This window comes from Ischnura elegans, chromosome 4, assembly GCF_921293095.1.
Source record: "Ischnura elegans chromosome 4, ioIscEleg1.1, whole genome shotgun sequence".
Lineage (NCBI taxonomy): Eukaryota > Metazoa > Arthropoda > Insecta > Odonata > Coenagrionidae > Ischnura > Ischnura elegans.
In genome coordinates, this window is record NC_060249.1 from 28,993,703 (window position 1) to 29,014,658 (window position 20,956).

A 20,956-nucleotide genomic window follows, 5' to 3' on the forward strand; every position below is an offset into this window, starting at 1 on the left:
AATTGTTTACTGACACAATACAAAGTTCTCAATGATTTGAAGTTTGATGGTGTTATGTTTCCATTAGTTATAGATATGAATCATCTTTAAAGTGTTAAGAAAAAGTCTCTCTCATCCTTGAGTTTGTAGGAAATATCTTATATCTTTTCATATACACTGCGTTTATTATCACCATCCATTTCATTAGAATTATTCTTTGACTTTACCTTGTTTTCATGACTGTAAATTTTATAGTTGGATAGCCGTTACCATTCCTATTTACTGCTGCTAAGGTAAACTTAATTCATACCTCTTTTGATTTTAAGTATATACACTCGTTGTCTCCTAATTTTTTATCCCTCTGTTAATCATCGTCAATATGATGAGGATTTTTAGTGAGTTGAATCTGGTTTCAATGTTGCACAAATTGATTTTTGTGCAAATACAAAATCTTTAGCTATTTTATATCTTGGAAAGGCTAGCAAACTTGCACTTTAAAATGTGCCTCCAAATTGTTAATGTGATATTTTCATTGCATGCCAACTATTCCTCAGAAATAGAGCTTCTAAGAAACAGGACGTGCAACTTCTTCAAGTCATCATTTTAACTTGACATTAAATCAGAGCTGTGACACCTTGTTCATACATCATTTAGGATAACTTCACTTATTCTTCCTGTTTGGCATGTGATTACTTTTTTTCTGTGCAAGTGATGGAAATTTTATTAGTGATATCTTCTTGAGTTGAGTGTTAAAGAAAAATCATTCTATTTAATTCAGAAGACAGTTTTTGTTATTTCAAAGTTAAAATCACAAGACATCTGGAATTACAATTCCGCTTGAGTACAGAATACTCATAGTACATCAGTAAAAGTTGGTTCAAGTCATTGTCAAAACTTAAGTTTGATGCAATTAATGGTTGATGGACGTTACATTTCACACTCCAAACTCACTTGCTGTTGAGTTACATTATCGTTGTGCTACTTGTGTCATCTATTTAGTTGATATACATGCATCATAGCCGAGTGTACGTCATGTAATGTACATTCGTTGGGGTGATCCATGGGTAAATCACAGAACATTTCAGTATGGACTGTTAATATATTGACTTATGTCTTCCCCATGTTTTTGTTGAATAGGAGATGTCATCTGTGTTATTATCTTAGATTTCTCTCGTATAGTAGCTTATTTTCAGCATCAGGTGCAGTAATACTCATCCTTACATGCTAAATTACACTCCTCTGCAGTGGCTCTCCTTCTCCTCTCCCAGTTTTTGCTGGAAGATATTTCTGCAGTAAATTTTTTATTCATTCATTCATTTAAAATTTCATAAAAAATATTCAATTTGTGTGAGATACCTATCACTGTGTGTATATGTATCTCTGCTGCTTTTATGCCCTGGCCTAAAGAGATAATTAAGCATTGAGGTTGCATTTTCCCTTTTTCTGTGACACTACAAATGCAGCAGAGTTGCTCTGGTATTAGTATAGTGTTTATGTTGATTCAATAACCATTTCAGCTCTTCACTTTTGATTTAAGTGTTGCGGTGTTGTTTTCCAGTGTTTTTGTCATCTTGAGATTGCAATGCTGAGTGGTACCTGCTATACTTTAAAGTTTATCTTGCTCAGAGTCTCAGTGACTTTTTGAAAATTTCAAATTGTGTCTTGTAACTTGGTTGCAATATGTACTTCAACTCTGGGGAATTTGGGAGGATATGCAGTACCTGAACTAGATGAGGAAGTGTGCAGGTGTGAGAGAAAAGGGATTGAACAGCAAAATAGTGCTTAATCATAATGCTGCTCCAATTAACTCGGGTGCCCATTAAGTAGTGAGAAAATGTATATTATACCTTTTCATTTAAATATTTTTGTTCTGCATATATGCTCATAAAATTTTGTAATGGCTTCTGACTGCTGTGTAGTATGCATCTTTTAATCTACAGCTCTTCGTCAATAATGGGAGAACTTCTTATCATGGATTTTTTAGCATCCATCATAAACATAAAGTTTCCTGTTCCTATGCATATTCCTGAGAAAAGAGCTTTAAGGAGACAGTCTTTTTTCTTCCCAACTAATTGAAGTTGCCAGTAATATCTATTGTTGCAATGTCATTTTTTAAATTGTATTGACAAAATCATGATGATTTTTAAAGATATTCTTACAATGATACTAAATTCTCTATAAAAAATCTTACAATAATTTTCATGATACCATTGGTGTTATATGCAATCAGTATAATATCAGAATGAACTTTTACAACCCGAGGTGGTGAACCGGTAGATTGCTAATAGTTGTGTAGACCGATTCAATTTTTTGACCTTGTGTGCAGGTTCACTGGTTTCCTTCATCTTAAATTAACAATTTTTTGTGAATACTCAATTCAGTAAGTTGCATATTGAGCATGATCCCAGCGGTTCTGGCTTCTTCATTGAAGAGATCGTATAATAAATCAAATATTACCAATTAATCTATGTAAGAGTTAATTAAATCAAGCCTTGGCTGAAATATATGACAATGTTAAACACTGTCATCCTTGCTGTATGCAGGGGAGATGAGGAGAGAATTAGGTCACAAAGTTAAGGTGAGGGGTTGACTTAAGGTTTGTCAGTGATCAGATATTGATTAGCGAGTTGGTGAACATTTTGCAGATGCTCGGGGATGCCCTAGGTGAACAGTGTGAGCAAACAGTACGGTGACCATCCAAGTAAGACCTAAATCTTGAGGTTATGTCAAGTTTTGGTATTAAGGAACCTGAATTTGATCATACTTTGACAAACAGCCTGAAAGACTTTGAGGCTGTTAATCAAAAACTTGAGAAGGTGGAACGGTTTACCTACTTAGGCACCACTAGGTGAAAATACAAAGGCATTGGAGATATTTATTAATGGGGCTGGTATGAGTATTGGCGTGTAAAGGAAAGTGTAGTGATAGTCTGATGTGGTGCAAAGCACTTGATATAGGGTAAATATGGTTGCTGAAGGGGGAGGATGAGGAAAGACAGGAATCATTTGAGATATGGGTATGAACTAGAATAGAGAAGGTGAGATGGATGGAGAGTTAAAGAAACAAGGAAGTTTTAGATCTGGTGAGTGAGGAGAGGAATCAAGGAGATAGGGTTTAATTCAGGAAAGATAGATGGCTTAAACAATTTTGGATACAGGAACAGTGAGGAGGTGGGGAAGGATGAGAATAAGGTTTATGGATAGAAATAGGATGGATAACTAGATTTTGACTGCGTAATTTTTAAAAGATTTATTGCAGTCAAAACCTAGTTATCCATTCTATTCGTATCCGTAAGCTTTATTCTTATCCTTCCCCACCTCCTCACTGTTCCCATGTCCAACACTTTTTTAACCATCTTTCCTTCCTAAATTAAACATTACCTCCTTGATTCCTCGCCTCACTCACCAGATCTAAAACTTCCTTGTTTCCAACTCTCCATCCACCTCACCTTCCCTATTCTAGTTCATATCCATATCTCAAATGGTTACAGGCCTTGATTAGGTCACCAACTTTTTAAGTGTTGATCTACTGTTATCTGGAAGTCTTGTTAACACTAGAAGGGCCAGGGTCGTATGGCTGCCTAGAAGGACCATTACCCATAATTTTGACGGGTAGTAAGTATTTTAAAAATTACATATGTTATCTAAAAATTAATTGTTAACTTCATTAAATGTAACCTTTACTGTTATTTATCAATACAACAGTAATTTTATTACAAATCATTTTCCAATAAATAATTTACAATGATCAGTGGTCACTTTGGTCCTCCTTTCCCTGCCCTGGCCTACCACTCATCACTCTGTATGGCAGACGTGCTGCTTATTTTCATTCAAAATGTTATAAAGAATATAAAATGCAAAGTATGTTAACTAAAACATCAAAATGGCCAGATGTAGTATAATGTAATGATCTCTTGAATAAAACCCATTTTACAGTAGATTCCGGTTAATAAGGACATATCGGGACGTATGCACTTTGCCCCAATTAGGCAAGCTATCCTGTAAATGAGCATAAACAAACGTTGAAATGATAGAAGACTAAAGAGTGTTTATAATGCAACATAACTTTATTAAACAATTAATTTGATTAATAAATCAGCGAGTTCAATTAATTTATTATCATTTTTAAGAATTATAACAATTTAGTTTAAAATGTTTTTCACAGCCTCGGGCGATGCTGAATGAATGTTTTTTACTAAGTCCTATCCTCTTGCGGATAGTATAACAACAAGAGCTTTCAAAGTAAGGCAAGAATAGGAACGTTAGTGAAAAATTAGAGTAAATCAAAGGAGGAAAATATAAAAAAATAGTATTCCGAAAACAAAAAATTTTAATATCATCGCGAGTATAGAGTCTACGTCGCCGACTTATGGCCCAATTAAGCGGCATGCTGTCCCAATTAAGCGGAGAATACTCTGGAATATTCCTTTATTGGGTTCTGTTCTTCTAGATCTGCCCCAATTAAGCGGCTGCCCCAAGTGGACCGGTGGACCCATTAAACGGAATCCACTGTACCTTACAAATTATATAGAAATACTGAATCTGTCATGTAGATGGTGCTGGTCTTTTAAGGTACGCATGCAATATTACTCCCATTTCCACATGAAAAAATGAAATTATATTTAAAGAAATATATTCCTTAAAAAATAAATGTCAGAAAAAAAATTCTAGGCAAAATGATTTGGAAAGTAGAGGTTACCTGTCAAAGTGATCGGTCAGGTCCTTCTAGTACTAATTCTAAAATGGAGACATTCGGTCCTATTCATATTTGGGAAAGAGGAAAGCAAGTATCAAACATGTGTACAAATATAACATTAACACTCCCTCCCCAAAACCTGAAAACCTGGTCCTTTAGAGCTTCAAATCATGAATTCTATTTCCAGAGATTGCCCTAATGATATGCTGAAGATGAAGAAAGGGTTCCAAAACATGCTATCATTGTTTAATATTTGTTGTAATGAAATGTTTTGGTTTGCAAATAGAACTCAATAATGTTTGTATTTTCCCTTTATAAGTTATTAATTGGAGTCTGAAATTGCCCTTTTTATGCAGAAGAAGTATGAAATACTTTTTATGGTCTTCTCTTCGTCTTTTACTATAGAGGAAATCCAGATTTTGGTACATTAATTGAGCTAAATACTTGCTACATGGCAACGTCTCTCTTTATTGAAATTTTCCTTTACAGGCTTATGAGATAGGTTTTACAATCTTTTATCTGTCAGTTATGTACTTGTGTTGCAATATGAAACTATAAGTTGGTGTGGGTTTTGGTTATTTTTTGTGAAAATTTTGTGGTTTTGCAGTCATCGTTGAAATTATATTTTAAAAAGTCACTCCAGATATATTCCCAAGTATTTCAGAAACAATCTAATTAAATCCCTGCATGAAAGATGTATCGTGTGCTATGCAAAAATTACTTCACAGTTCAATTTATCTAATTCAAAATAATAGGGTGTCGAGCTTTTTTGGTCAGAATTCAGAGAGGGTGGTATGTTCCTGCATCCTGTAAAAATCGTAGGTTCTAGCCTTGATGTAGTCCTTGAAGACCAGTATAATGCTACAGGTGTTAATTCTTCGTAGAGTGGTAGGGATCGTCGTTTTATATTTTTTTTATTTAATTAATCGTGCATTCTAGAAGTTATAAATCTTTTGCCACTTGAGTGCCGTATTCTTGTTATTAAAATCAGAGTTAGAATTTGTACCAATTCTTCACTTTTCACCAACGTCGTGCTCTTACTATCGTACGCGCGAAAATACACAGATATGGGCTATTTTAATGAAAATAAGGAACCAGAGTGGCAAATTTTCCTTGTAGACGTACACATCTGCCGTACTCTTGCGATCTTCGTCACTTAAAACGTTTCTTCCTCAGTTAAACATTCGTCACTTAAACGTCTATTAGTGTACCTCCTGTCCTATTTCAAGGATGTCAAAGTACTTCACTTGTTGTTTGTATAGGGTAGCAATATTGTTCAACATCTCGAAAGTTAAGTAATTTCGTTATAAAAGTAGCTAGCCAGTAAAAGACTTCGACGACTTCTTCGTTAGATAAGGGGCATTATCTTATTATCAATACCTTCTGTATGTCTCGTTGCTTAATTCAGGAAGTGGTCGGCAACACATGTGACTTGTGTGTTATAATTAGCGCAACGGTAGCTTGTTAGGCAGGCCAGGGTGACAAGGTTATCCGAAAGATAGCCTAGTTTGTGTGGTTTCCACCCTGGCCTGTTGTTTTTTTTTTTAATTTCGTCTGTGTATTTTACAACAATTTTTCAAGGAGTCCTGTTTATGTGTACTCTCATAATTCTGGTGATATTTGTTTGGTTGCTGTTCTTCAAATCGTTGTGACACCTTTGTAACCATTGATCCCTACCTTAATTATTCAAATTTGAAATTAAAAAGTCTTTTGGAGTCGAATCTCCCGATTGCACATTCATGTTGTAATGATAGGAATCTTCATATTGTGTGGAATTGCCAAAACCACGGTTTTGACGTCTGAATTTGCGAATGGATTGTATGGAGTGTTACTCCGCTAAATCTGCTGGCCGATTAGCTACTTCCTCTTTCATTGCATTTGTTTCGACGAAATGGTAGATTCTCCTGCTCTACCTTTCCTCGCGAGTTATCATGCTGTGTAAACTCACGTTTTTATTCCGTTGTAAAATTCATCTCATTTGAATTAAGTACTTTAATTCTACAGTCATCGAAGTGCATTTTGAGCTGTTTTCAGTATTTTTTCTGTAGATTAAAGTATCTTGACGGACGGGAATGGTTCACTAATGGTTGCCATGAAATGGAAGGTTGATGCTGGATGATTGATTTACCATCAAGCTTTGTAAACCGCCGGTCAACTAAAAAGCAATGATGTTGTGAACCTTTGGTCGAGCGAGTCTGCAATGACATGATGCTTCTGGGCTGTGAATCTAAAATTTTATTAAGCAATATTATCTGTATTTTTTTATATTATGGTTATTTTATGTGCCCGACTCAGCTGAAAGTATGTTATGCTCTGGGAGAAATTACCCGAAAAATAGCGCGTAACATTAATAAAAATAATACTACGATTCTAGATATAATACTGCGAATTTAAGATTTTCGAGTTTAATCCAATATTTTGTGTGACTCTAATACAATTTTGTCGAAGGAAGAATATTTATTTTTAATTTATCACAAATCTACACTTAATAGATATTTCTTTGCATTTTTATCATAGAAAGTGTGATTCCTTGCGAAGAAAATTTTTTAATGGGTCAGTTATTAAGAGCCTTGATGCGATTCCAAAATAAACCATTTCGTTTTTAGAATATTAGAAATCCCTAACCAGTTGTCACTATTTATTGGATCTGGACTCGATCCAGTTTAAAAAAAATATTTTGTTAGATATAAAATAATGATAATCACGATTGTGGTGAAATGTTCTGTAAAGTAAAATGATGCTGTATTTGTCATTAGCACGCAGAACAACGTTTAGTTTCGACCGCGAACGAAACTTTAACTCATTTGCGTGGTAAAATTTTCTTAGGGTTGATATTATTTTTCTCCAAGAGGTACAGGTAATTGGTAGTTCAAATTGCTGTATTTCGGGCATTTACTGACTTTCTTTATTTCGAATGTTTCATTATCGAAGCATCCCAGTTCCCTGGAAAATCGAATCTATTCGCGTCCCATCCAATTCCCTTTCGAAGGGTTAGCACCTTTCTACACAGCGATGTATTTTCTCGACCGATTTGAATTTCGTCCCCGTAGCGGCAGCCCGTGGAAGTGCGCGCAATCCTCAGGATCGCATTTCCTTTTGAAACGGGAGCCATCGCACGTGCAATCGCCGTCGGCGGCGCTGGTGTGCTTTCGCCGGCCATGACGTCACCGGCTCACGCCTTTTAACATTGAGTTTCCTCTCTGTTCTCTTTATTCTTTGGTGAGCGCGGAGGAGAGAGTGGGGGGTATAAGCGCGGAGTTTGGGAAGGGGGGTGGAGGAAGAGCAAGGGTGTGGCGTGTCTGGCATAGGCGGCGGCAGAGCCCAGCGAACAGGAGCCGGGAAGGGAGCAGTTGGTCGCTCTGATACGGAGTCATCACCCGTTGAATTCCTTCTTTATAATCTTCTGGTCCAGGGATTTATACGTCTCAACCATGCTCTAACGACAGGATCTACATCGCGAGGACTTGTTTAAGTGTGTGGGACAGTGTGTTCTTGTGCGAGTTGTAGTGTTGTTGCTGTGTCTAGGCTGGTGATGAAAGGATCTGTTGGTGTATCGTGAAGTAAGTCCCAGGATATTTCATCCCTACTCTTCTCCAATTAGCCTTTCGTCCCCCTCCTAGCTTGCCTCCTTTTTTTTAGCATTAATCGAGTCGTATCCTTTGGTGATGTGTATATTGTAGATGTGTGTGATCGCCGGGGCGGCGCCATATTTTTAGGGACGGGGTAATTTCCTCTCCCGGTTGCAGCGAAGCTGAAGTGTAGGTGAAACACAAGGATTGACATACAGTCGCCACTCATAAATTTTCCTCTCCTCTGCGAGCTAGAATTCGCTCGGTATTTACTCTAAGGAGTTGAGTGAACCCAGTGGTTGGCCATGAGTCGCCCAGATGAGTGTTCGCCGGCACCTCGGTCATTTTCCCTTTCGTGCGCCCTCCGACAGCAAACCTGCTCATTTAGGGTGCATGAAAAGCCGTATTTTCACCCGTGCCTGATACGATGTGGTGTATTACCTCGCGTGAATTTGATGAGGGTGGAGTAATTTGCCCTCTATAACTGGAGCTCCACCTATGGTAGTTTTATACAGTGGAAAGATTTCTGTATAATCTGGTGCCAATGCTTGTGGCCTGCCGCTTCAATTTCCGCTAAATAAAGCCTTTGTTTTGGCTATTTTGTCTCGTATCTCGTTAATTACCTAATGTATACCTTCCCCTATGTTAATTTGTTGGGGAATTCGTTTGATTCTCTTCTTGAGGTCGTGAGCTTCATTGGTCCTGGATTTCAAACTTTAATCATTAATTAGCCCCAAATTAAACTGTTTTTGTCTTAATTTTTACTCCATGCATTTGAATGTGATACGGGATTTTAGTATCGTTAAGAGGTAATTTTCCTCCCCGCACCACGCCAGTTCACCCCAGTGGTCCCAAGTATTTGCAATCATAGTCCCGCGCTCGTTGTAATGGCGGGGGAGCTGTGAGAAATTGATCTCTGATGAGCAATGAGAAGGAATGATCGTCTTCGATCTGCCATTTATCGCTCCTCCTCGCGATTTGGAAAATCGATCCCGGGAGATGTTTCTCCTCGTGGATAGTGCCGGCTTGCCCTGCCACCCGCCTGTCCCTCACGCCTCCTCCCACCCGCTCCCCACCTGCCCCTTACCCTCCACATTCCCTCCCCCAATCTCCCCATCCTTATTCTATTGTGGAATTGCATGACTTCCTTGATATGATGTGCTGAAATCTCGCCTCTGTTTCTTGAATACGAAGGGCGGGGAGGAATGCGACCTTTAAATCACGTGACCGGAGGTTGCTCGGCAGCATCTCCGCATTGATGCGCGTCACGATCACATCTTTCAGTTTGACTCCCTCCGCGTTTCGACTTCACCGGGTCGGTGCGCTTTCTCAGATGTATTAGTTTGGATTTCTCTAGCCTCCCCGTGTGCCCTTCTGGTACCACCTCTGGCCATGCAACCCCTTGGCGGGGTTGTAGCTCTTTTTCCCCACCGCCCAAGTCCACCTTAAGTTGTAAGTCTGTTTGTAATTGGTAGTGGGTAGATAGCCAATTATTTATGTTATCAGTGTAATTTTGTTGTAATTGCTCGCGTGTGGGAGGCGAGGGGAGTTCAGGGGGCCAAGCCTCCCTCCCGGAGTGTAATTCGGATAGCCGACCCTTGCGACGGCTGGCGTACGTGCCGCACTCGGTCCTCGACCCAATCACCGCGCTCGAGCTGCTCCTCTCTTCCCATGCTTCCCCTTGGGAGTTCCATGTGAGGAGCCTGCGTGGAGGGCCTATCGCTATCCGTTGGGCCTCTATATGACTCTGAGTAATCCCTACCGGGGCTTTTTATTGTAACCCGTCACTCCGCTCAGAAATTACCCTTGGTTACCTTATAAATTTTCCCTTGTTCATCCTTATGAACGGTGAAATGTTTTTTTTGTTCAAATCTATACAATATTCAAATAATTCGGACATTTTAACGGTCCTTTCATACTTTAAACCCTTCTTTCATATATTAGATGGTGATACCCCATCGAGTTTCGAACTCGCGATTACCCAGACGAATAATTGTACCCTACCGCCATCGCGATCGCCTTGTCGTAAAGTCAGTTTTTCATTGTATTCCAGCTAATTTTGGATGAAGTGGGTTTTTTAAAGGAACCCTTCTTATTTCATTTGCTTCAGTGATGCGCTAAGTAGTAAATCTTTACCCTAACCGTGGTCGCTCATTGACCAGGCAAACAATTACACCCAGCCGCCATGGTGGCCGGCAGCTCCCTCGCGTGGTGCAGAAAACTGGGAAACACAGTTTTCGTTGCTTGAAAATCACGTACGGTGATAGGAATTTACCTTTTCTTCCACTTTTGTTTTGCTGAAATCGAATGCATCATTATTTAGAGTTTACCGATACGGTGCCGTTTGACTAAATGGAGTTGGAGAAATGAACTATGATTAATTTTAATTTTGATTCGTCTCCACTCATTCTGCATTTCATAAATGTCGTGGAATTTCTCGATAAGGATTGCCATAGTAGTTTTGCAACGTAAATATTGGGGTAAATTCGTTAACATTTTTTTTTTACTTTTCCCTGCCGTAATACTGGGTTTGTTTCCATATTTTTCGAAGTCCGCTCAGTTTTATTCGATTATTCACGCATTTTGGTCCATTCTAATTGTGATTCACTCTTTCTCTCATTTCTCGTTTCTTCCACTCATCCTTTAAACGCTAATACCAACTACTAAGTCATTAGAGGTTCTTATCCGAGTTCAGCCACCCCCACCCCTCCAGCGGTGTTTGAAGAAGTATGATTTCGTGCTTTTCCGCTGCGTTATATAACAAAATGACCTGCGAAACATGGGTCAACATGGAGGCAATGACCCTAAGGAAGTCTGAAATTAATGTACTCCTTTTTTCGTTTCTTTGACCCATTATCTATTTTAACACTATTAATGATACTATTTTAGTCTCGAATTTTGCCGTACGTATCACTACTTTAATTATGCTTATTATATCTTGCAGTAATATTCTTGCTTTTATCTTGTTGAACAATTCTCTTCAATGTACCTGATATTATTACATTTTAAGAGATATATGTAATTACTTTTTATTTATTTATTGCATCGGTCGGCATCAGCCCCTAAAGCTAAATTTTTGCATCACTTATTGCCCACCGACTTCTATTTCTCGAGTTAATGGGTGGAAGATAATCATATTTTTCGTGTTTATCTTCCACTGCTTTTACGGAAACTCATCCTGATAATTCTTGTGAATTTATCCGCTGTTGACGTGGAAGGTTTAAAATCTCACATTTTTGTTTGTTTTTATCTTTTTCGGATAGTTTCATATGGGATTGTTTTAGTATCTTTTTTTTAATAAGTATTTCATTATGTGGACGTGCGTACAAATCCGGAGGCCGAGATTTCAGTTAAGAGGAAGCTCAATTCGGCCGGTGCGGTACGCGTAGGGTAGTCGTTGCGGTACATTCCCCGATGTTTAATCATGATCTCCTAGGCTTCTAGCTTTCTTATCTGGATAAGGTCGTAACGAAGGCTATCTAGCCGTCCTCCTTGCCACGCAATGACACAACCTGTGTAAAATTTCGATCGCAGTATCCGAACAGAATTCTCTATATTTTCGTAGATATAAAAAATAATTATTGCTGTCCCTTAAATACCCCTTCCGAAGGATGACTGCCAATAATTTTACCCCGCACTGAGTAGCGTCCCCCTTTGTCATGTTTGAAGATTCCCGTCGAGACGCCGTGCTTTCCTTTCCATCCTCTTTGTGGTTCCTCTTCGGTGCCTCCCCCACCCGCGTCCGCCGCCGCTGCCTTTGAGGCCCGTGCCACGGAGCGGCGGTCGTCGCCCATAACTGCGCAAGGTGATCGAAGTCCCGCGCCGTGCCCACGGAGGGGGCGGAAGGGTTGCCGGGACGACCCGGCGGGGGGGTGAGAGAGGGCGCCCCTCCCTCCGACGACTGAGGGCGACAGCGCCACTTCGGCGGCGGCGACTGTTCCTACCGCTCCTCCCCCCCACCCGGGCTTCGATCCGCCGACCACCCTCCTTGCCCTCCGTAAAACCTTGGTATTTCATGGTCCACGCCGCTCGCGGGAGTACGCGCTTCCCTATGTCCCGCCAAGTTTCCGCCCACCAGTGCACTGCACTTCACGAGCCGACTCTCGACCGTGCAATCGATCCCGGACGTATTCATAAGCGGCGTAACTTTTTTTGTTCCGCCGGTATGACCATGCATCGGGTTGAAAGTTCATTGTGGCTGTGTGCCATTTCGGGATGATGTGGACTTTGACACTCGGGTCGGTGATCGCGGGATAGAGCATTCGGGCATTAGAGGAGATCGAGGGATCATTCTCACGTGATGCAAATTACTTTAGCCATTCAGTTTTATATCTAGACTAGATGTATATATTATGGATTTGCACTGCTTGGTTAGTCTCCCGTCAGGTAGTAATCGATCGATATTATGACTTTGTGTTTGAGTACGGGCGTATTCTATTATAGGTTTAAAAATAATGGATAATGGGGTTCGGTTATCTGCTCAAGTTAATATTTTCCAGTTTTAAATGAAGGGCCTTTCTTTGTGCAAGTTGTTTCCCCATCTTGGCTGTAGTATTAGTTTAAAAAAAAAGATATTACCTTGAGATAAAGGTTCCGGAATTTTGGTTACGGTCCCATACCTCAAAGCCCATCAGACGGTTTATTGAGTACGCGTTATAAAAACTCAGGATCATCTAAATTTACTCTAGTTCCTTTTTAAGAGCCTTTGTAGCTCCTTGTCATAAAACGAAATGGATCGATTTCTTTGGGCGTTGAAGTTGTGCCAAGGTTATCCCTAGTTTCGTGGGTGTTCTCGTGTTATCCTCCATAGGGTTTTAGATAAATTTGCAGTAGATTAGGTATCTGCTCGACCAAGATTAAGTTGATCAATTTTACATTTCTGCTTAGAGGATTATTTAGGAATTTTTTGCTTCTTTGTTCTACTTTCTAAATCCTTAAGGCATCTTTCATTATCCACAGTGTTGTTGATACTTAAATTTTCCAGGAATACAACATCGTGGAAATTGTGATATTGCGGCAGTCTTACAGTTAAGGAATTGAAATATCGTGTGGAAGATGAGTCAGGGGATATCTAGACTGGGTGTTGTCATCGCGATTTGTTTGCTGGATGACATTAAGTTTACTCTTGTCATGTTTTTTTTTTCATTTTCTTCCCTCATTCTGGTATATAATGAAAGTTGTATGTTGTGCATAGCACCCTTCTTACGTGCTATGCTTCCGCGGGGGTCACTGGACGCTGCGCTCAGAGTCATCGCGTTTAGACGTGCGAAAATGATTTCGTGAATTGATTCGGGATCCGACCGCCAAGGCCGAATGTTGTCCTCCCGCCGTCCACCCCAACTGGCACACTGCGGGGGCGGGCGCCGGGGGGGGGGGAGGGGTTGTATATTCGCCCCCTCTACGCGGCCTCTCTTCGCGGCGGTGGCGGCAGCAGCAACAGGCGCTCTTGGGTCGGCGCAGCCTCTCTTGCCGGGATGGCCGTGGGTCTTCGGACCCCGTCTCCTCCTCGCGCCCACCCGCCTTTCCGTCCTCCTCCCTCGCTCTTGAGACGCCCTCTTCTCCGGGTCTCGCTACCCTTTTCGCCGCCACCCCGATTTCCCTGTCCCGTCCAGGGAGTCGTCTCGTGGCGTGATGCTCGGTTTTCTTTCGCCCTCCACGAAGTTTTTGGTCGCTTTTAAATATTCGGCCACTATATGATGAGAATGCAATTCTAGTCCGCGTATTTTCAGCCCCCGTGCTCATAATTACATTCCTATTCCGTTAATAAGGTTTTCTGAGGAACTAGCAACCTTGACGGAGCTACTATCTGGTGCCCACAATATTTAAGCCCCCTTGAGGAGAAATTACTTGCCTCTGTCCGCGTCACGGTCGTTGGTTCATGCACGAAGGTCATTGGTTCGAGCCTTTCCAGGGTATATCATCAACATCTCTGGTTTCTGTTAATATTTTCATTATTCCCCACAATCTTCTTATGAAAGGCTCGTAGGAGGGTTGTAGAGGTTTTTATTCTGATAAAAATGTGCGGTTTCTAAATCAATAATAAATAACGAACCCCCATAAGCTATAAGCCAATAATGTTTTTGCGGCGAGATCCGCTTCAGGATGGGTAGATCGTGGCTCATTGATTCCTTTCGTGAGGTTGCGTCTAATTCTCTTGCCAAAGTTTTCTCTCACGTTAGTCGACCTCCGACAGGCCTCTCTACGCAAGAGAGCCTTGGTAACTCCAGATTAAAAGTGATGTATGATTCGCGTGCAAAATTTTCCTCGGCGGTATGTTGCCACTTTTCTATTTTTATGGTAGCTATCTGCTGCGGTTTGGTGCTCTCAAGCTATATTTCGGAAATTCTGGTTTTTCACTTCCTGTATTAGCTATATTTCGATGAAAATCAGGGTATTTCTGCAACTCTGGGAAGAAATCCATTTGCTTAGTAATCTGTTCTCATGAAATTCTTAAAACGATTCACGTTGGCTTTCGACTTCCTGGAGGTTTTATATATCATTATCACTGATACTCGGTGATTTCTTAACTATTTTAATTTTTTTACTCCTCTGTATTGTTGACGTTCCATCTTGCTCTGAGAAAATTTCAGTTGTCGCTGTTTCTCGTTAATTAATTTTTTTTTAATCTCTAATGTTGGGTTAAGTTAAAGTTTCGAATCATCAGGTTTTAATAAAGCATTAAGTAATCCAGTGCGTTCATTTTTTCGTAAATTAACAGTCAAGATTTCCATAAATCTAGCAAGAATTTTTTATGCGCCCAGCAGATGAGATATTGGTTACCACTCTTTTTCTACATCTGTCATCATGTATGAAATTTCCTGTGCGTTCATCTGGCATTCATTGATTCGATGAGATAATTGTTATCATGTTGTCCATGGAGACGGGTATTTGGACCAGTGACTGTGAAGTCCCATCCACACTAAATCCTTATTCACGTGATGCTTGGCCTCGTACACGTTCGAGGTTATTGGCTGGATCCCAAAATTGGTTCAAGGACGAGTATCATGTTTTATAGAATCGCCCTGATGGAATTGATGTATCGTTGCAAGCTTACTGCCTGATATGCTTGGCCTCTTAGTTATCAATTGATTGATACTTAATCCCAGTGGGTCTTCATTGCTGCCTATCTGTCGAATTTTCCCTTTGCTTAGAATTCATCGATATTTCGACTCAATGCCTCTATAATCTTCTCCTGGATATTTAAAGTTTGTTCTGCTCTAAATTGTTAGTTTGTACGTTATTTTTTTATTTTGATAGTTCTCTAATGTCTTACAAACACAATTTGAAGCGCAATATAAAATCTCTCCGTATGGTTTCTTTAAAGGAAGTATATTAATACTCGCTATCATGTGGAGAGGCCGAATATTTTGCATTGTAGACTCAACGGACGGGATACTGATGCCTAAAACTCTCCATTTCCCTCATCTTCCTCTCTCGTTCACTTTTCGTCCTTCCTTCGTTTTGTATTTCCCGCCATTTTCTCCCACCCCGTCATCCATATTTCGCAGGTGTGTCGGCGCCAGTGGCGGAATAGACGGCCGCATCGCCGGAATTCTTCCCAATCCATCTCCTTTCCCCGCGGGCTATAGTCCCACCCCCCGCGCCTCCCTCATTCGCCTGCCCATCGACCCAGTCCGCGCTGACAATATCGGACCTGCCCGCTCACCCTCGTCTCGCCTACCGAAACTATATACCAGTCTCTAAATTTTATCTTTATCACATTTCGTCTTTTCCCAGTCTTAGTTTGGAGGGTGGGGCATTTTCCCTGGGTCCTGGTTCAACTCCTAGTCAACCGTAGGTAGCGTAGTAGTCTTCCATGTACAAGTTAATTGCGAAGACCCCATTTCTTCCAAGCGTTAATGTTACTATGCAAGTTAATTAGAGGATGATCGTTTAGGGATTTCAGAGACTTCTTCCTTTAGAGCCTCCTTTAAACAGGCACACGCAGTGAAAGATCGTTTGTTTAGCGCTAGCATTAAGTTCGTGTTTGCGCAAATTTTATCTCACCGCTTGATTTGCACGTTTTTACTGTGTAATTATTGTACTTTGCACCTTTTTATTGGTTCTGGAGATAGTGAATTATTTACATTTAAATCTGGTTGCATTAAAATGCGTATTAAAAATCTTTAATCTTATTTAGGCAATTTTTCGCTCTTAACCGCTGGAGTAGTCAGTTATTAATTATCGATTTTCATGACATTGAATATGATCGAAATATACAGAATTTTGGTTGATAGTAGGTGAACCCTGGTTCGTTTCCATTTACCACCACATCTGAGCTCCTCATTATTTCAATGAATTAACTATTTTTTTCAATAGAAATTCACAGTATTCGAGTCTGGTTTTCTCGGATATGAGTATATTATATACCCTTTGTTCTTTCGTATGAATACAATGTACTGATTACCGATTAATTTTTAAATCAGCAGCGAAAAGTCTTTTTAGAATGCTTTTCCGTGGTAAACTACTTGTAGGCATCTCAAATCCTTCTTCATGTCCATTCCCACCTTTATTTGTTAGTTCTTCTCTTAGCGTGTCTTATTCATGTTATTTATCGATTGTCAACGGTTTGGATGGAAGAAAGGGCTTTGTCGTCTCAATCCCCCCCCCCAGTAAAAACGTTTTATTACTCTAATCTCTTGCGTGCAGTCCGCGTGGAGGTAGGAAACTCACTGGGTTTCCCTCTCGTTCCCTGGGGTGGCGTGCGCACTGGCCGTTTCGCGCGGGATGGAAGAGTCGCTCTTTCTCCCTCTCTCGAGTGTTATCGGCGTCTCTCCCTCCCTCCCCCCGCCCCTGCCCCGTCCGACCGCCCCTTGTACGCATCGATTGCCAGACCTCTCTCTCCCTTTTCTAGCCCTTTATACCTCCTCTCTCTTCGCCCGTGTATCCGGCGTATCTGCATTTGAACCAGAATGGAGCTCTGGACACGTTCTTTAATAACCTTGAAATAACATTTTTTTAAATCGGAGGTCTACCTCTAAATGGCTGAGCGATTGAAGTCGAGGCTTATGTTCAGGTGTATTGCTAGAAATCACGTGAAGGAATAAGCAATCCCGTCACTCGCTCCGAGACGTATAATCACTGACTCGTAGAAGTTGACGTCATGGCATGTAATCCGAAGGCTCGGAAGTTATAACTCTGTTAATTGTGCGTGGTATTGGGAGAGAACCCGCGAGATATGTATTTGTCGCGAAGCTAAAAAATAATAATACCGGTGTCTATTGTAACGATCGCCAGCGTTTACTAAGCTACTAAGCCAGCGACATATTTGCGAGTTTTGCATGCTTTGGCGACATTCGAGATGGTGTCTGTGGGAATTACGTTTTTGCCCGTATCATCTTGGAGCGATTTTTAATTCTTATAATTTGAAGAGTATTAAATGTGAACGAAAACTCACCTAGAGGCAATGAGTATGTTGTTCTCTACTTTCCATAAATTCATTAGCCTTACGTCGTCGCCCTGAGTTCTATTCCACCCCGCCTTACCTGTCTTCCATCCCCTGGTTTGGTTGTGCAGCCGGTTAGGAAATCGATGAGAATGTGGGAGAATACAAATCGGGACAGAAAGTCATTGAAAAGCCAGGGAAATTGGCTATGGTCTGGGATAAACTCCAGTGATGCTGCAAAGACATGAAAATCGCGGTTGTAGGTACACGCAGTGTATTGCTGCATTCGAGCGTCGAGGTCAGCGTTTTGTTGCCATCCTCGCTGGTCGACTAAGGATAGTGCTGGCTTGAGGCTTTTTGAGTTTATTTTTGATACTGCTATTCCTTGACTTTGTTACACTGCCTTATCCATTGTAAAGCCAGGGAATGGAAATCAGGGGAAAGCCTCGCATATTGAAAATGGGTATGAACCCTGCTTTCGTGTTGTCCATCTCCTGATATGGTTCTGGTTTCCGTCGAGAATACTTTGTGTTATGCTTGAGGGAAGGATACATTCACATTATTAGATATCCTTAATGATAAATCTGGTCCTTAGCCTTACAACTGCCTAAATAATAATGAGAGAGGGGTCAGTTGTCAGAGTTCATTCTGGATAGGACGGGCAATGGAAGATGGAAATTATTTTCGCCACATCCCATGCTAAAAGTGTGAACCTGTCTGAGACAGTATATTATCTCGTTTGTAAGGAGCTTTCAACTTGCCCATCTCACGTAAATACGTGGTAACCAGAAAAACGCCATTTTCTAAATATAATTCAAAATATTTGCTTTGGGATGTTTTACATCAGGTGTTACAATTGGAATCCTACGTTGATAATTTGTTCCTAAGATGTCTACTTACATGAATGTTTCCTCGGATGAAATTTAGAGCGTCTTCGTTGGATTGAAATCAAATCAGAGGGAGTACTATTATGTCATATGAGGGGATGTTATTGGATCAACAAGTGCTAAGCGGAAAATCTGTATTTGTCTTACTCCTTTTTATCAATCCTTGTACTCGTACAAGTCGATCTTTGGGCTATGATGCCAAGAATACTCTGATAGATTTGAGAGTTTCTGTGTATTCGCAATGTGGAATTATAGTTGTACATATCAGGAAAGGCTATGTTCAAAGTTTAATTTTAGTAAACGAGAAATAAATCGTTACCATTGGAATTTTACATTGATAATATGTTCCTGATGAAGTTTCTTTTCTTGGAGTCTCACGATTTTTTTTTCTAGTTTCTCCGTCCCTTTCCATTCGGTTTTTGCCCGATTTCCCGTTCTTGGAAGTGTTTCCCTCATTAATTCGCGGCGCACCATTCGTTCGGTCCTCCCCGTACCACGCCGAAAAATCCATCCTCCTGCCAGCCTCGACACCGAAGGCGTCACTCGTGTAATATCCTATATTCTCCTCTCTCCGTCGGAAATAGTCTCTATCCTTCCGTCGAGGAAAAGGAAGGACACTGGCTTTTATTTGTCATCTCCATTCTGTAGGTCTTATTTTCTTTCCAAGGATCCAAACGCTTGTGTGTGCGTTTTGTATGAACGGTCTTCGAGGGGCGTTTCGAGATGGAAGTGGACTTAGCATCTTTTCCAATCGTGGTCTTGTTGACGGATAAGGTGCGAGGGAAGGAACAACAGTACGAGAGGCGAGGAAAGTACCGCTGCGATCGATACCACGGAATAAGGAATACCGAGTGGTTACGGTTTAGTCCGTTCGGAACGTAATGAAAGCTGTGGTTCACTTCCTTCTCTCTCGGTGTAGTAAGAATTTCTGTATGAGAGCTTGACTGCGGCATGTCAAATATTCGCCGGATGCAGACTTGATTTACTACTTTCGTTGATGAGAGTGAAATTTGGTTGACTTCAATAGCGGTAGTTTTTTGTTTCGATTGCAATTCCACTAGATAATTTTATTGAGGCTCCGCTTCTTGAAAGGTGAAATGCATTCCAGCCGCAATGGTGTTTATTTTTTTAACGACTTTAGTTGGTATTGCGGTGACTTACTTGGTTAATATGAGATGGTTTACCGGTTCCGCATCCGTTACGAAGACTACACATGAAACATCATATTTGCCGGCAAACATTTCCCGTCGTTTGAACGATGTTTAATTTTTAGTTTCTTTGTATTATGTGATCATAGCTTCATACGTGATTTGAGTTTCCGGTTATCCGAATTCATGTATTTTTAATCTCAGCAATGGAGACTCACCAAATTAATATAATTGCAGAAAAATTCATGAGAGACTTTTGCATGTGGCTATATCTTAATTTTCTTTCGTTTTTCTTGATTAGCATGAGGAATTAATGTTTCTCGCGTGTTTTTTGCTCCTGGCTGAGGATTTAATCGTACAGGGTTAATGTGACCTATATTTTGTCTTCTTTTTTCTACTCGGATTGAGACATCATCACCCTTTCTGGCCTTAATTAATTTTAATCTTTTATTCTTGGCGCTTCTTTTGCTGGTTCAAAGTAGACTTCGATGCCAAGCATTCATATGGAGCCTGTGCATTTTTATTATTTGTTCTTCAGAAGCTGATTTCTACCTCTCATGCGCATTTATGCCGTAGGCTTACGTAATTGAGTAGAGCTTTCTCCAAGATTTTTATTCCTTCCTTAACTTTCTTGTTTCTAATACGAAGTGGACGCGGATCCAAAAGATAGCTTTTTCCAATTTCTTGTCGACTTGGTATGTTATTTTAGAGTTCATTGCGTCATTTTTAATAGCGTAGCTAATAATTCCCATCAATTCATTGTGTTTGACTTCTCTTGTTTCCCTGATTCAGGGTAGTGGACGTTAGATAGAAGCAGGAATGATAAGATATACGCATCCGTTACTTTCATAAAAATTCTTAGATCCCCAAAATTTTCCCTGATTAACTTGTCCAAAATGCAAGTCCTTCCTGTGATATTTGCTTGTATTTAAGTTTTTAATTGGAGGAAGACTTCTCGTGTTTCCAGCCGGGTTCAAGGGTTTTTCAGCACCGACGTTTAGAAGGCTAAGGCTGCCATCGTCTTCAGGGCGAATGCTGAAATGCTGAAAAACCCTTGGACCTGGCTGGAAACCCGAGAACTCTTCCTCCAGTCCATTCGCCGGGATAGCCTTAGATCCTTCAAGTTTTTCATTCTTTCACATGCTGAAATATAACACGAATGCTATGGATATAATTTTCCCGGGAGCTGAATTATGTTTCTTCTTAAGGTGACTCAATTATTTGTGATAATATGCTGTAATTTTTGGTATGACTAACACTAGCGGGACTCGAAATATAGTAAAGGGTTCAACA

General features: G+C 40.5%; 1 protein-coding gene across 4 annotated transcripts in view; it reads left to right on the plus strand.

Moving 5' to 3' along the window:
• LOC124157212 (guanine nucleotide-binding protein G(I)/G(S)/G(T) subunit beta-1) overlaps positions 1 to 20,956 on the plus strand; it is a 99,327-nt gene that overhangs the window by 6,552 nt on the left and 71,819 nt on the right. The window contains exon 1 of one of the 4 annotated variants that reach the window (XM_046531759.1): positions 7,966 to 8,234. The exons of the other annotated variants lie outside the window; for them this stretch is intronic. The gene's annotated coding sequence lies outside the window, so the exon portion shown is untranslated. Of the gene's footprint in view, positions 1 to 7,965; positions 8,235 to 20,956 lie in introns of those variants that run through there. 4 annotated transcript variants of the gene reach the window in all.